We start from the raw sequence: 16,066 nt of genomic DNA, 5'->3' as shown, positions 1-16,066 counted from the left end.
TTTGGGAGGGTATAAAAATTCAATTATAAGGATCAAATAAAAACAGTTAAATAAACAGATCAGGCTCGATAAAAATCATTTGAGCAAGTCTCTGGTTGCTCAGGCTTGGTTTCCTAGAACATTGTAAAAGGTCCAGGTTTTTAAATTAATGGGTTAATCTAGATTTGAGACAGGACCAACAATGGGAAAAGCACCGATGTAAAGTGCAGCCAGCAATGCACTATTGGAGGAAGCATATTTCCTACAGCAGAGAGAAGAGAAACTAAAATATTCCAAATCATATTCTTTAGGTAACATATTAAATTTCTTCTTTACCACATCAACTATAATTTAATCATTTTAGTTGAAGGTATTTCTAAATGAGATCTCTCTGGTAATCTCGCAACCCCCCCCCCCACTTTTTAATGAATGCTTTTTTCCCATTCAACATATTTTAAATGATTCTATAAATAATGTTATGTTAAAAAACAGTTTTCTCTCCTTAGTAGAGTACTAAATGGGGGTCCTATATAAAAGATCCTACAGAGTGAAATATTAGGAAATAACCAAATAATTGATATAGTCATTTTAATTGCTACCTTGTTATCTGTGACCTAGTTTGCTTAGCAGTTTTTATGGAGCCTGCTTCTCGATATACTGGAGAATGTTAGATTCAGAATGGATGTAAGAATATTTTGATTTTTCTTTCAGTTCTATTAAGTTGACAGTATTTCTGTAAAAACAAATCAAGCTAGCAAAGCTCATTTTTAGTATTTTTCTAAACAGCAAGTTTATATTAAGTTAGATTTAATAAAGAAGAAGAAGATTTTTTTCTATAATTATAATTCCCTATAGAGTACATATATCAAGGCAAACAAGAGAGAAAGTAATCTTATATTTTCTTGGAACACTATTGCACACAATCAAATAAAATGAACTTGAAGTCTAGTCTTTTTTTACAGACTAAAAACGAGTCTGACAACTGTGGAGCCAGCATCAGGTTCCTTAGTTTTTACTTTATCTAGCAGATCTTCAGTCTGCAAACTGTTCTCGACAACCCTCATCTTTAGAAGTCATCCTATCTAACCAATGCACAAAAGGGTATTCATTTGCAATTACAAATGTTCCCAATGGCATGGACTCCATTCTCAGAACATATAAAGGTCTAGATGAAAGCGGTGTAGTTATGAAATAATTGCCATTTGAAGGTATGTAGAAAGGCTTCTTCACGAGCAACTGAGAATAATAAATAGATGGCAAAGCAAGACAAAGACATATAACAGGGTGCTGTAAGACACATACATAGGCACACTAACATGCACACACGTGTCGATGGCGTGACTATGGTGTAAAGATTCTCTGTAGTCTGCTACTAGATCAGTCCTCTTACAGGACAGTATTTTCTCAGCCATGACAGCTTATCTCTCCAGTAAAAATGAATACAGCCTGAGGTGTGAATTCATTATCCAACATGTTGTTTCTTCCTTTTGTGCCTAGGAGTTCATGTGTGCATCATGCATACATATGCGTGAGTTTATAATGATGAAATGAGAAATTGAACTGGACCATCCCAGCGCTGTACCAAACATCATAACCAAAAGGCATTGTAAGAAACAAGCCACATAAAGCTGTAATGTTGTCATTTGGGGGTATTTCCAAGTAACTCATTTGTATATTGAATGACTGTTCACATTTCTTTCTTTCACTTGGCTGATAAGAAACGGAGAGTCATCTTTGTCACTAAATCCACATCCAGCCTCATGGTGTTTTCTTTCTTCACTGGTCTTCACTTTGGCTAGGGAACATCTTTTTAACACATTTATGTCATTTTTACTCACTTTATTGTATTTCTTTTGAGAACCATTTGACACTTTTTGATATAAGCCTAGCAGGAGAATAAGGATAGGAAAGCAGGGGATCAGAGGACAAAGATTCTGGGCTTTGGAGACCTGTTAGGCCTAGATTAGAATCCCACAACTTTCTGGCTTTTTAAATTTGGGCATACATTTATTTTAATTTATGTAATTAAATTATTTATTTATTTAATTTGTTTACCTTCTCTGAGCCTCAAATTCATCTAAAATGGAAAGATATTAGAACCAACCTCAATGGAGAAAAATAAAGTAAGAGATCGATTAATATTTCTTCCTTTCTTCCATCAAAATATAAATTGTGGGCGTGCATGTGTGTGTAAATATGTGTGTTATATATGAAACTGTGCATATACATACATACATATCATATATAGAGTATATGAACATACATACATACATATGTACAACTTCTTCCTGCTCCCCACCTCCAAATTTCTGGGATCGAATCTTAAAAATGTCCTCACTCACCAATTTCCAAAGAGCTTCAAGGTAGGCAAAAACTAATCTATTCTTCACTTCAAATGCTGTTTTGTTTTTTGTTAAAATTGTGATCTGTGGAAGATATTGGAAATAAGTCTGTGAAATGAACCATTTTATGAAAGCGGAATTTCGGTAATCTCTATGTATTAAATAGGAGGCTAAAAGAAATTCCTCCCGTTGGGTCCCCCACCCATCCCTGTGATTTACTCTGCCTGTCTGCTGCAACAATCATCGCCACGGTACACAGTGCTCACCACTGACCTGTTGCAGACAGTTAATCAAGAGCAGAGAGAGCAGCTTTCACAGTACAAGTAGTTACTTGTTCTCAACTTTTTAAAGTTCATAATTCAGTCTTACTGTCATTTCTTTCCTCTTGCCGGTGCTTTTATGAAAGGTAAAGCTGAACAGAAAGAAAACCAGAGTCATTAACTGTTTGAAAGTTTAATGTGCTACCAAACCAGAATTAGATGTGATAATGAAATTTCCACAGTTGAAAGCAGACTTCGCTAACTGATGTATGTAGTGAGAAGGTGGTCACATAACCAATGAAAATAAAACCGTGCTCATTTTTTATATTTCTCATTCATTTTTTTGTTTAAACTGGCCAAACGCCAAATTAGACTTCAGTTGGGATACTTTAAAAAGTGGATTTAGTAAAATTCCACTTGTTTCGCTTAAGAAATATACATTCAATATTGACAGTAGAGATGTTGATCAAGTAACTTCATATCTAAAGACATTCCAGAACAATAGTTTAGGTTTTGTGGAATAACTTTCCTAACCTGTATTCAGCCATCGTAATTGGTCAGAAGAGCCATCCAAGTCACCAAGAATTTCACCAGAATCCTTTCCACGGGGCCACAGAATAGCTCACTCCACCCATGCCACTCCCCAGTCTGGTATTCAAGGTATGTCTAATTAGGTTTCTGACTTACCCTTTCTAACTACTTCAATTTCTGCCTTTTGTCGTCAATGTAATCAACATGGGTCATTATTTGTTGCCCAAATACAGCACGTACTTGTCTATCCCTTTGCCATAGCACATGCTTTTCTCTCCTAACATTCTCAGCCATGGGGTCTTTTTGCCTACCCTCCTCCAGGCATCCCCACCCACTGTGTCCCTCTTCCCACCACTTCCACTCAGGGACCTCTTACCTACCACCATCTTTTGAAATTATATATATTTATTTAAAGTTCAGTTAAACTGCTCTTTTTTCAAGAAATCATTCCTTTTTTTTAATCCCAAACCAACCCAACCTCTTTCTCTTCTCCATCCAGAATCACTTACTTTAACTCTTGTATATCACTTTCATAGTCTTTGGCATACAGTAGGAGTTCATTTGCTCTATGATGAGTGAATCAATGACCTATAGGCTATATGCATTTTAATCTACCCCATAACCTTCTCCTCCACCTTAGCTTTTCACTTCCTAATGGTAAAGATGTGGTTAGTGGGAGGAGGTACTTATTAATCTTTACAACCTTTACATTATCTAATAGGTTAATTGCACATAATCAAGACTTGATAGATATTTCTTGAATTGCATGATTAAACTGTGTCAGCTGGGCTTGGTTATAAGCACCTCAGGATCGTGTCTAGATTTATCAGAAGCAGTGCTAGTGATGCAAAAGGTAATTTTCTTTGCTGAATCATAGCTGAATTTATATCACACTAAGCTTTGGAAGGTACCATTTTTCAAATTAAATATAAAAACAATAACCTTTCTGTGTGGAACGTTTTAAGTTCTCCTGGCTCCTCTCAGGCATGGGGACATCTCTGTAAGGTGTTGACCTAAATTTCTTCTGACCTAATTTCCTTGTTGCAAAAGGAATTCAGTGCAGCCAGCCCCCACTGCGGAAAGGTTTTGTTCTACATCACTGTCACATTTCAATGACAAATGGAATGAACTTTGTTAGTCCTTTTGAGATTTCAGAATAGCTCAGGATATTCCCCTCTAATATCTAAGAGGATTTCAGTGATTTTTCCTGCCGGCCACAGAGTATAAAAGGGCCTCCCTCCGTCCCATGCATTCCCCCTGAGCAGCAGGGTATACCTCGTGGAAGCACCAGAGCCTACTTGCAAACATTTTTACTGCATGGTGGCTGAAGTGAAGGTTGATGATGAAATGAAGAATGAAAGTGGCAAAAAATGATGCACTGAGCTCTTCATTCAAAAAAGAGAAATCTCAGCATTAACAAACTCTAATTTGGTTCTAGTTCTAAGTATTTTAAAATTTATAAAATCAAACCTATACTTCTATGGTCAGAAAAAATAATTTTCCTCCTAATGATACAGATTTGACCAAAAAGCCTGTTTTCCCCACTATATTGTGAGTATGTGTATATTTGTACGTAAATGTGGTGAGAAAGAAGAGGCTAATAAAAAGAACGGGATTTGGTTCAAATAATTCAATAGCTGTAAAAGTCATAAGACAATAGACAGAAATATAATAAAAATTCTTTCCTTTACATTTCTTAAGGAAAGACAAAACAGTCTTCTACAGAGGAGAGCTTAGATGTATTACTTTCTGGAAGAAAAGGGGTTCCCTGCTAGATGGCTCCCAGGGCTTCCTTCTGTTGCTGTCATTAACCAATGACCACTCTCTGAATCGTGTATTCTACAAGCAGTTTCAATGTGGGATTGACTGCTTTTCAGATGCAAAATTTTAGTAATCATTTGAGCAATATGCTGAATGTACCTTAAAATGCTTAAAATTACTGGAATTCTCTCATGTTTGATCATATAAAATGTTACTCCATTATTTCCATTTGGAAGCAAGTCTTTTGGAAGGTCTTAAGGCACCACACCCTGCCAGTTGGTGATGTGGTCAGCAAAGTCGAGAGGAGGTCAAAGAAAGCAGCTGTCCCAGCAATTTAGCCTGAACCTAAATGGTAACATAAAAGAGAGTAAGAGGAGAGGAAAAAGCTGACAAAGGAGAGCAAAACAGCCTGTTTCAAAAGAGTAAATAAAGATGTAAGAAGATAGGAAATAGATAATTAAAAAGTACATGGTGAAAATGTTATTTCTAACAACAACAAAGAAGAAAAATAATCTGAAGAGGGAAGCGAATTTTAATCACCCCCCACCCCCGACAACCAAATGCTAAACATCTCTTGGGAAACTTCCCCAAAAGTCAAAAATCACAAGCAGAGTGAAAGATGCACTTAGATAAATAGGTTATATAAAAAGAAAGCAATTCAATTCAGAGTCCTCAGCCAGCAAATAGAGACTAAGAAATTACTAGGGGCAGACACTGCCCTTGTGCCTAGATAACTAATTACCCAAATGGGCAAACACACTACCAATGCATTATTGCACCAAGATTTTTATGTTGTCCAATGGCCAGAAGAACTGATTATTTAGATTTCTTTTAGCCTAGTACATAGCATTAACCCAAGATCAGAGAGATGACAGCAGACAGCAGAGAGGAGGGATGGAAAGGAAGAGAGAAAGAGAGAGAGAGAGAGAGAGAGAGAGAGAGAGAGAGAGAGAGAGAGAGAGACAGGGAATGCATATAAATGATGGGACTATAGTATTTGATTGGCTGGCTTGTGAGCAGAGAGACTGATATATTACCTGGATGAAACAGAATATATTTTCTCTTAGGATCACTTGCTGGGATCCCTAGATAGATCATCTACTGAAGGACAAAAAAAAAAAATCTTTTGCAAAAACAAAGAAAATTATTATTTCCAGGAAGTTGGTTTTGGTGAAGACATTTATTGGCATATTTCTGTGAGTTGCACAGGACTACAAGGATTTCTCAATGTGAAGCAAAATTTGAAAAGTTAAATGACCCAGTAGGATGTGGTCTCAGCAGATGCCATTATAAAATGGCCTAGGACAAGCTGTATATAAACTAGAGAACTTGCCTGAGTGTTCTGCATCTCTTCCATTACCTTCTCCTTCTGAGTAAGGACTTGGCATGACCCCTCCACTTTGATTCTTATATGATGCAGTAAAGCTTTTAAGAACCAAGTAAATTGGTGACCTGAAAATGAATGTCAACACATACATAAGCTTTGTAATGAACGTTAAAGTCCCTGCCTCTCATGCGGACTAGCTTTCCATGGTTGTGTAGTACAGGAACTATTCAGGGAGCAAAGGAGACCCAGTTGTTGTGGTCTATTTACTTAGCATGGTGCCCTGGCACCATGACTGTCAGATCCTGCTGCAGCACACACCTGCTGCTGCGGGAGGATCTTCCCTCTGTCAGACACAAGGAAAGGAGAACAACTTCTAAAACGCATTTTTACATTACCAAGAACAAAGATGACAATGTGAAGCAGAAGTCAGGTCAAATTTAGTTTCTCGTAACATTGGCTGGGCCTGCATCTGCTAGGGGGAAAGCCTTGCTGAATCTCTACTTTCAGAAGCAGCGCTAGACTGAACAATCAGACTGAAAAACCCATCATCCCACAAGGATTTGTGAAGTGTTGAGCATGTAGCATATGGGTGTCCTGAATAAAAGGATTTTGCCAGGAGTTTTGAGATCAGAAATCCATGATTAATTTTGACTACTTGGATCAATAAACATTGTTTTCCTTTGAAACAGAGCACCTATAAAATTATGTAATTTGAGGTATAGGAAAATCATTGCCGAGTGAGCAGAGTACTTTGCTGCCCACAGAACCCATTTGGTAATAATTTCAGCATGAAAAGTAAGACCATTATTTTGATAGAACAAATGCATCTGAAAGTCATGAAAGATTATATCAGTTAAAAATTATTTGCATAAAATACGTTTTAGCACAAACTCACTCAGGTGTAGTACTATTCACACCAGAAATGCAATTCAGTGTGAGCTGTTTCCTAAAGGAAAAGTACATGTGAGAATTTAGATTATTTTGTCTAGCACAGCTGCTGCTTGTACTGCAAAAGCAGAGATGCAGCTGATGACAAGGTAGAATGGAACTTGACACCTCCACTGGCATCCAGCCAAGAATACAGAATGTTTTAGCCAGTCGATGGCATGTGATCCATTTCTTAATTGTTGATAACATATAATTAGGACAATCTAAGCCTAGTTTAATGAATGCAATAAGTTAAACTGCAGTGTTTGACTATACTTGGATAGACTTTGTTAGTCTTGGAGCACGGAACTGCAGAGTAACATTTTATAAACAGTACAGAATGGAATCTTCCCTTTACAAACTATCAGCCTAAACTTATGGCTGACATCCTAACCCACAGTATAAATTCTATGTACTGTATAAATGTCAACTGATATTCATGGCCAATGTGCCCAAAATAAATTTTCCCCTTGAAGATTTTGAAGGTAAGATTTATGTGAAGAAATTGGGCACATATTTAAAAATGACAGACTACACGTTCTGCTAATCAGTTATCAACCTGATTTATTTTGACAGACTTCTCTCTAAGAAGATCAGAGCTCAGTCTAGTATACTACATGGTTTTTTAAAATGCAATGATTTTCTTGAAAATAATGAAGTGATTATTAACTTTTTATTAAAATAGATTCATTGCATTCATCTTTCCACACCCATATTACTTACCTGTAGGTTTTGTAAAAATATTGTCATTGCAGAGCATGAAAAGACCTTTACCAGGCCATAAATCAATTCAGCTGAATATTTCATATCTCTGGTAAGAGATTTATGTTTTCCAAAGGCAAGAAAAAGCCTACCTAGATATAAAAATAATACAAGAAATAAAAAGTTTTGAGAAAATGCATTTTAGATTTTTGACTGAAAAAAATTTTAAGGGAAGCTCTATTTATTCATAGCATGCTTGCTTTCTCTGATTTTCTTTTTTACTTTTTTTTTTTTTTTTGTTTTTTATTTTTTTTTTTTTTTTTTTTTTAAATTTGTTCTAATGTTATCAGAATTGATTTTTAGTCTCAGTCATCCCAAAGGAACTGTCTTGAGTGAAGCTCTTATAGGGGAACTGTAATGAAGAATCAGCTCGCAAAGCTGTTACTATGGTGCTCACATATCTGCAGAAATTTTTAGTGGAAATAAAATTCCAAAGCACTAAATTTAGAGGTATTTCGTTTCCTAGTAAGAGGTATAAAAATAGTACTACTAGATACAATTTAAATTCCAAGGGGGAGATATTTATTTCTGTACGATACTCAACCATGTATATTCTAGAAAGCCAGTTTCTTTCCACAGGCCTTGAGACAAATTAAAAATCATGGTAACTAATTCCCTTTTAACCCTCCCCCCCGCCGTATCTCACCAGAGGATAATAGTTTAAAAAAAGGAGATCTTTTACATTTTCACATTTTCATTTTTGTGTTGATTTTAAGAAGAAACTTTACAAAGTGAAGGCATAACTAATTGAAAAATGTATTCTTTTTCATATATGTATGAAACAAATTTTGACAATGATGTATAATTATAGTTTTAGATACTAAATTGCATATTACCTCACAGAGAGCAAAGGAGAGTTAAAGAACATCATTGGTACCCTGGTATAGTTACTAGAAAGTTCAGGTTCGAGCCATATTTTACATTAAAAGCAATAATTACCATGATGTACATAAGTCAGCAAAATCCCCTTTTCCAAAAATGAAAATTTCCAGAAATCATGACAAAGTATAGTCCTGAAATTAAAATATTTCTATGCATCATATCATATGTAAATATAATTTTAATAAGCCTATGTCCACTATTCAAATATGTACCAAATTCCTCAAGTCAAATTACACTTCAGAAGGGGTGCCTAAATTACTACTTGAAGAAGACATTTTAAAATCATCTTAAAAATTTCACTTTTGTCATTAAGCCACCAGAAACAACAGAAAAAATCCTGTAATAATATTACATGGGTGAGAATATTCTATTACATCTGCACTTCTAGGTTCATAAGAAAGAAGAGAGGAACTGACATCTCTCAAGAAATGAGACTAAAGAAATTACAGATGTATACTTTTGTGTGAGTGATAAATACTCATATGATTATTGAAGGGGGAAATAAATAATATAGCTATAAGCATTCCATCTGTTATGTGTAATTTTTGTTGATATAAATATACATTTGAATTTTAAGACTTTTAAACATTAAGATTTGACAAGTGCAGTAAAGAACAAGGTTCTCTATTTATGCTGTTCCATGCATACAAGAGAGAAGAAGAGTTCATGTTATAATTGGCTTTGGTTTTATCTGTTCTTACAAAGTCAAACTGTCCTTAAATGAAATTATTCGTAAAAGCAATCCACACCGCCATCCTCTACATTAAAATGCAAACCTCATGTTAACATGAATAAATGTGCCCATAATTTAGGAGACTATTTTAGGAGTTGTGGCCATTATATGTGTTTTATTTTTAATGGTAAACTTGGAATTTGGGAGAAATTTTGGCTTGTAATTAGAATAGAATACCAAGACTAAGATATACAATGCAATGCAACAGTGGGTAATTCACTATTCTTTTACAGTTATCAAATTCAGTACTTCTAATTTTTAGTCTGCACCACGAAGGACATATTTCTTCAAATAAAGTAAATGCAGAATCTTCGTTAAAGAATTCACAAGATTTTCTAGATATATTTTTTGTGTTACTGTAACTGAATTTTCCCTTCTATCTAACCAGGCCCACCACAAATGGTGAAATCAAATGAGAAAAAATAAAGTACAACAGAAGTGAATTTATTTTGCTATCATGTAAAACTCTACACTGTAGCATTCAAAAAATAAAATTATTAAAGCTTTTTCTTCTGACAAAACACTTAGAAAACAATCTCTAAAACTGCCAGTTTAAAAACTGCTCAGGAACGTTACACTGTAAGCGTCACTTTTTTGTTGATTCATTATTTGTTGATGAAAGAAGTGTTTGCCTGTTTTTTGTCACTATGGCTGTAATTATTTCTCTTTATTATAGGCTGTATACTAAATATAATCTACTAAGTTCTTATCAACCTTTTGCTTACAGTAAAACTAGCTTTCCACCTTTTCTACTTGCTAGATGAAATGGATTAGAAAGTGATTCTTATGTTAATTTTACCAGAAGCTAGAAAGTGCAAACTGCACATTCAGCTACATAGATTTCTGGACTTTTAACTGTGTTTATGTAACTGTGCTAAGAACAGTATTTTGCAAATATTAACCAGTGTATTTCATGGCATTCCCTAACTCACATATCTTTTTGGTCTCATCTTCAAGGCCAAGCCAGAAAACTTACTGCTCTAGGTTAGGAAAGAAAAAATTTAGCTTGAAAGCAGGCTTTGTAGAGAGTAAATGGATTTGCTAAATTCTTTAGTACCTACTTAACATTTCAAAACTAAGCCTGGAGGATTCAATCAGAATTCTCATTATAAAGAGAGGATGCCTTCCACCTATGAACTCTCCAGGTCATGAGACTTGCTGCTCTATGTATAAGGGCTCTGTACAAAGTTAAAGGAGAGCTAAGCCCATCCCTTCTGTTTCTGGGGGCTAAGGATGGTAGAGGGTGGAAAGCAATCTGAGACTGCACTTCAATTTCCCTTTCTGGCTTTCTCTTTTCTTAGTAGTTGTGTGCTGGGAAGCTCAGGAGAAAAGCAATCCCAAATTCTGTATCTGACTCTAGAATGAAACCTTCTGGAGCTGCTCCATATCAACTTCCTGAGAACCCATCTATTAACCTTGAGGAATGGCTTTCTAGACTCCTCTGAGTTTCAGTGTGGCCTGGATAGAAACTAGGAATTTCTGCAAACCCCCACATCTAAGCCCCAGGAGAACGGATGAGGCAGCTGAGTTGCGAGCTGGCAGGCAAGGTGCTTCCATGGCAGAGGCTCATTTTGGGCTTTCCACCAGGGAGCACTTGAGAATAAAGCAGAGACAGATGTTCTGTAGCACCAACCAAAGCCAAGCAGAGGGTGAGTTGACCAAGTTAACATAAAAGGTGCCCAGATCAGCTACAAGTGCCAGCAAGGCAATGGACAAGGACAGCACCTTCAAAACCAGAGGGTCAATAGGACTGTGCACCGAAGAATGCCAGCTCTTCCTACCACTTTCAGACTGTGACAGCACCAAGACACCAACTTGAAGGGGTGCCTGGAAGTGGACAGAAGGCTCAGAAATATGGGAGACTAGGCACGTTTTCCAAAAGAAACAGCATTACCTAAAGGGATGGTTTTAATTATTGGATTGGACTGAATTTTAAAATGCATAGGACTCTAAATTTATAAGAGAACCAGAATAGTTATAGACAAAATAATGGAGCTATTTTCCAGGCACATCCAAGTTGCTATATGAGTGAAGTTAATGTTACATAACCAACACAAAGAAGAAACTTTCTGCAGTAAAAATAATTCCTTCTTCAAACACATATTCTTATACACATGCAAGATCACAACATGATATCTGATGAGGAAAGAGAGGTAATCTTTTTTGACCTGAATTATCCATACTGCGTGACTTTGTTAATTAGGTGAGCCAAATAGCTGCTTGGGAGTTTCCTTTTGGAGTTTTTCATGTCTGTACAAGTCAGGATTACCAGTTCAAACAACAACAACAACAACAAAAACCCTGCTCTTTTAAAATTTACTCATCTGCAAAGAGGAATATCAATATCTCAGATGGTTATTTGGGGAATTAAATAAGATGATTCAGGTAAAGTTAAGGACTTTCTGTAAATTGGCTAGCACCATGTCTGGCATTTTTATCTCTGTCCCCTGTTCCACCCTGTCTTCATATCTCTTCTGAGATCAGAGAGGTTGGAATGTTTAGCATCACTGATAATCCGCTATACAACACCATCATTTCCCATCCTGACCATTGAGTTTCCAAGTCTTCTTAGTTGTTCACCTGAAAAAGTTCTTAAGCTTATCTCCTGATCTCCTTTCTCACTGTCATGACCTTCAGTCCAGATCTTATTTCTTCTCTCTGGCAACTGTAAGTACCTTCTCACCAACCATCCGCCTCCAGTCGGCTCCTTCTTGTTTGCAAGCCACTGCTCAGCTCGGAGTTTGTCATTCCTTCTCCAAGACCCTCTCTCCTCTTTCCTTTCTCCTGTCTTTTATCCCTCCCTCCGTATCTTTCTTTTTCCTTTTAGTAATTTCCATAAAGAATATGAAGCTACTCAAAATGTTGAAATACATAGTTAGCATGAATCAGTTGAAAGTAAACGAGAATAAAGATGAATAAAACAAAGAGACAGCTATTAGAAGAATCTAAAATAGACCTTTCTGCAGCTAAGATCTGCATTCAATTCTAAGTTTTAAGGCAGTTCAAATGGAAAGGGAGTATTGTTTTTCATGGTCATTAACTCAAAATTTTAAAACCATTAACTTTACACTTAACATCTGTGTCTCAAAAATTTGAAATTAGTTATGGAATAAGAAGTTTTTCTAAGGATGCCCGAGAATTCTATTTTGAAGTTCAGTATTAGTAATACTATAATATCTATAAATGAAAATACTTCACAAATAATTTTCTTAACTTTAGATTTAAGAAAATTATTTGTGAAGTATTTACATATACACATACATGTGTGTTTATGTTAAGACAATACTTATTTGGAAGTACACACACACACACACACACACACACACACATATATATACGTATATACCAGAGCTTCAATTAACTGAAATTAGTTGACTGTAACAAACTAAATTTTTCCTTCTTTGTCAAATGAAAAAATAAAGAGGAAAAAAAAATCAAACCATATGATTTGGTCACTCAACAAGAAAAAAATTAATTTTCTACGTATACCCTGGAAAGTGCAACTATCATCTTATATTAATTTCCTCTATAGAAATTAACTACTGTAATAGTAATATTTATACACACTGTGTTCCTAGCATCTAGCACAGTGGCATGCCCCTTTAGAATTGTCCATATATTTTTCTTTTTGAGTGAATAAAGACTCTGATACACTGTAAAATCTATAAATGTAGATCTTGAAGTGACTCATAATGAAGACAAATCTCCTGATTTCATTGAAAAAGCAATAATAATAATGCCCGGCTTTTTTAGAATGCAGAAGTTACCAGTGTGGTTTTGCAAATATCTAATTTGATCTTAACAAGCAAACTAGGTTTCTGAAAGAGTAAATGAATTGAGTAGGTTTACACATCTGGTAAGCAGTAAAGTCGGAGCCTGAACACAGCTTCACTCAACTATTTTCACAGCTAATCAGCGTCAATTGATTGATTAATTGAGAGTGATTAATTGCAAGCAGCTGAAGCCCGTGTCACTGGAGGTATATTCTTTATTGCAGTGTCATTCAGGCCCATTTTGATATGTTATAGTGTCCTCATTCCCTTTTATCTACTTTACCCAAAGAGGTGGTAGAAGTGGTAAATGATGAAGGAGGACAATGACGCATTGCATGTGTATAACATGTGTTTCAAAATTGAGCAGGTAAGATTCAAGCTTATATTTTCGGGGCAGGCATGGTGGCTCACACCTGTAATCCCAGCACTTTGGAAGGCTGAGGCAGGTGGATTGCTTGACAAGGCTAGCACTTCAACCAGCCTGAGCAACATGATGAAACCCTGTCTCTAATAAAAATTCAAAAATATGCCAGGCGTGGTGGCACATGCTTATAATCACAGCTACTTGGGAGGTGGAGGCATGAGAGTCCTTTGAATCTGGTTCTCTTATAAGCCTCAATGCAGGTTGCAGTGAACCAAGATGGTGCCACTGCACTCCAGCCTAGGGGACAGAGCAAGACTCTGTTTCAAAAAAAAAAAAAATATATATATATATATATATACACACACACACACACATACACACACACACACACGTACACACAAATATATATGTTGTGTTTAGAAACAGGTAATCCTGGTGTCAGCTGCTGGAAGTCATCTTGTAATTGTGAAGGAGGCTCTAGAAGTCAGAGTGGAGAGACCGAAAACATTCATTTCTTTTGACACACCAAAGCCACCTACACCACACCACCTTCCAGTTATGAGGCCCCTACATGCCCGTTAAGTCAGTTTGAATTGGGTTTTCTGCTGCTTGCAACAAGAAGTATACTAACTAATATATGACAGAAGAGTGGAGGTAAAAAGGAGGGTAGTTTACACTTTCTTACATGTTTCAAACTTATGTGTAAGGTCACGTAAGGTCATTAACATGATATTGGCATCTATTAAGGTTTAAATGTGCATGAGAACCTTTTGGATGACACAAATTTGACTTTCAGGATGTGGACACTGAGATCTGCATGGTACATCAGGGAAATGGCAGATACCTTTACAAGAGCTGAGGGAGGAAACAGGACAGTCCCCTTCGTTCCAGACAACACAGTATGCCAGTGGATATCCCCTCTGGTTTACAGGCGCCAGAAAGAGAAAATATTGAAGAAAAATTATACTAGAAGGGAATGAATAAGTGGAACAACCTCTGAATGGGTCTCCTCTACTCAGGAGGGAAAGGGGAAGTTTTCCACCCACACACAGGCAGTCTGTTTCTGCTCTGCAGGCTGTACCCTATCCTTCTCCCCACTGGAAGGCAATGGGGGAAAAGACTTCACCAAAATACAAGACAGAATGACCCGCAGTGCAGTTCTGGAAGACAGCCAGTTTCTCTAGCATTGATGTGGTCTCACTTAACTGCTCTCGGGTGGACACATGTAGATGTTTAGTGACAGCAAACTATCGCAGCAACTGGCATATAAGGAACTGAAGTGGAGTCACTGCAAGTAGGATGGACAGAAGAAATGCTCTAGAAAACGCTCAAGTGTAATTTCAAGCAATGCTGCATTGTTTTGGAGTGCGGGTAACCACAGGAGTAACCAGGCCAAGCTGGCATGCAACAGGCACAAAAAAAGCAGGAGTCTTTTTTTTTTCTTTCTTTCTTTTTCCTGACCCAACAGAGAAGCCAGATCAAAGCTCTGGAATAGCTGGCAATAATCTACAAAATATTGATTTATTCTGTTAACAGCTATTTACTGCATACCTACTACATATGTTGCAGACTCCAACAACAGAGTATGACTGTGAGGAAGGCATAATTCCTTCCTTTGATGCACAGAAACCTGAAGCCACCAAACTAAGATGTGCAGAAAATATATATACTTTCATTTTTTTAATAACACTTTATTTTCAATTTGAAGCTCCCATTCACATTGTAGCAGAAATAAGGTCTCCTTCTAGCCCCCTTGGTCCTGGATTGCCTCTGATTTCCAAGAAGCTTAAAAAGTGCCAGGAAAAATGAGAATGAGCAGTCCCGTTCTCATGTCATCATCCATCCTCACTGCTCTACGGGGAAGCGGCCATCCCTTCTGCACTGGTCTTGGTCCATCTTCCTCAGTGGAGAAGCAAGACTTCCCCAGGCCCTGCTCCATCATAGAGACTGTTTCCTTCCTCCCTGATAGTCCTCTGCTTCTTTACTATTCCAGGCATTGCCTGGGCTTTTTCCCAGGCACCCACCAGCACTTAAGCCCTCTTCTTCCTTTCTCAACTCTCTTCTTTGGAGGACACAACAGAAATTGACTCATTATGCTTTCAAATCTATTTCCTAAATTTGTAACTTTGAATTACAAAACAACGGCATCAATTCCTTTGTTGTCCCTTGTTTTCCTTTGCTGCCCCTCCCTAAAGTATTCTGGTTTGCTGAATGCAGAGGAAGGGTAGAGGTTATAATATAAGGAGGACAGCAACATTGGTTCACATCTGAGAAAATTAATTCCACTACAATGGAATTCTGTTCTCCTTTGGGGAGAAGGAAACATTTTCCTTGATGAGATAACATATAAGTGGGTTGTGGACATGGATAGATGTTCACCAAAAGAAGAAAGGAAAAAATAATCAAAGGTCCGATACTTTACTTG

At 36.8% G+C, this 16,066-nt stretch overlaps 1 long non-coding RNA gene across 4 annotated transcripts in view; it reads right to left on the bottom strand.

Annotated features, from left to right (window-relative positions):
• Positions 1-4,815: 4,815 nt before the first annotated feature.
• LOC108289130 overlaps positions 4,816-16,066 on the bottom strand; it is a 49,568-nt gene continuing 38,317 nt past the window's right edge. For 2 of the 4 annotated variants that reach the window (XR_001819007.2, XR_005196886.1), the window contains 3 exons: positions 7,851-7,981; positions 5,911-6,325; positions 4,817-5,218 (listed from right to left, as the gene is read on the bottom strand). This is a non-coding gene — a long non-coding RNA (uncharacterized LOC108289130). The other 2 variants (XR_005196887.1, XR_001819008.2) reach the window with 2 other exon arrangements.

The sequence above is a fragment of the Cebus imitator genome, unplaced genomic scaffold (genome assembly GCF_001604975.1).
Source record: "Cebus imitator isolate Cc_AM_T3 unplaced genomic scaffold, Cebus_imitator-1.0 Scaffold16, whole genome shotgun sequence".
NCBI classification, from domain to species: Eukaryota; Metazoa; Chordata; class Mammalia; order Primates; family Cebidae; genus Cebus; species Cebus imitator.
This window is presented reverse-complemented; position numbering and strand designations above follow the sequence as displayed.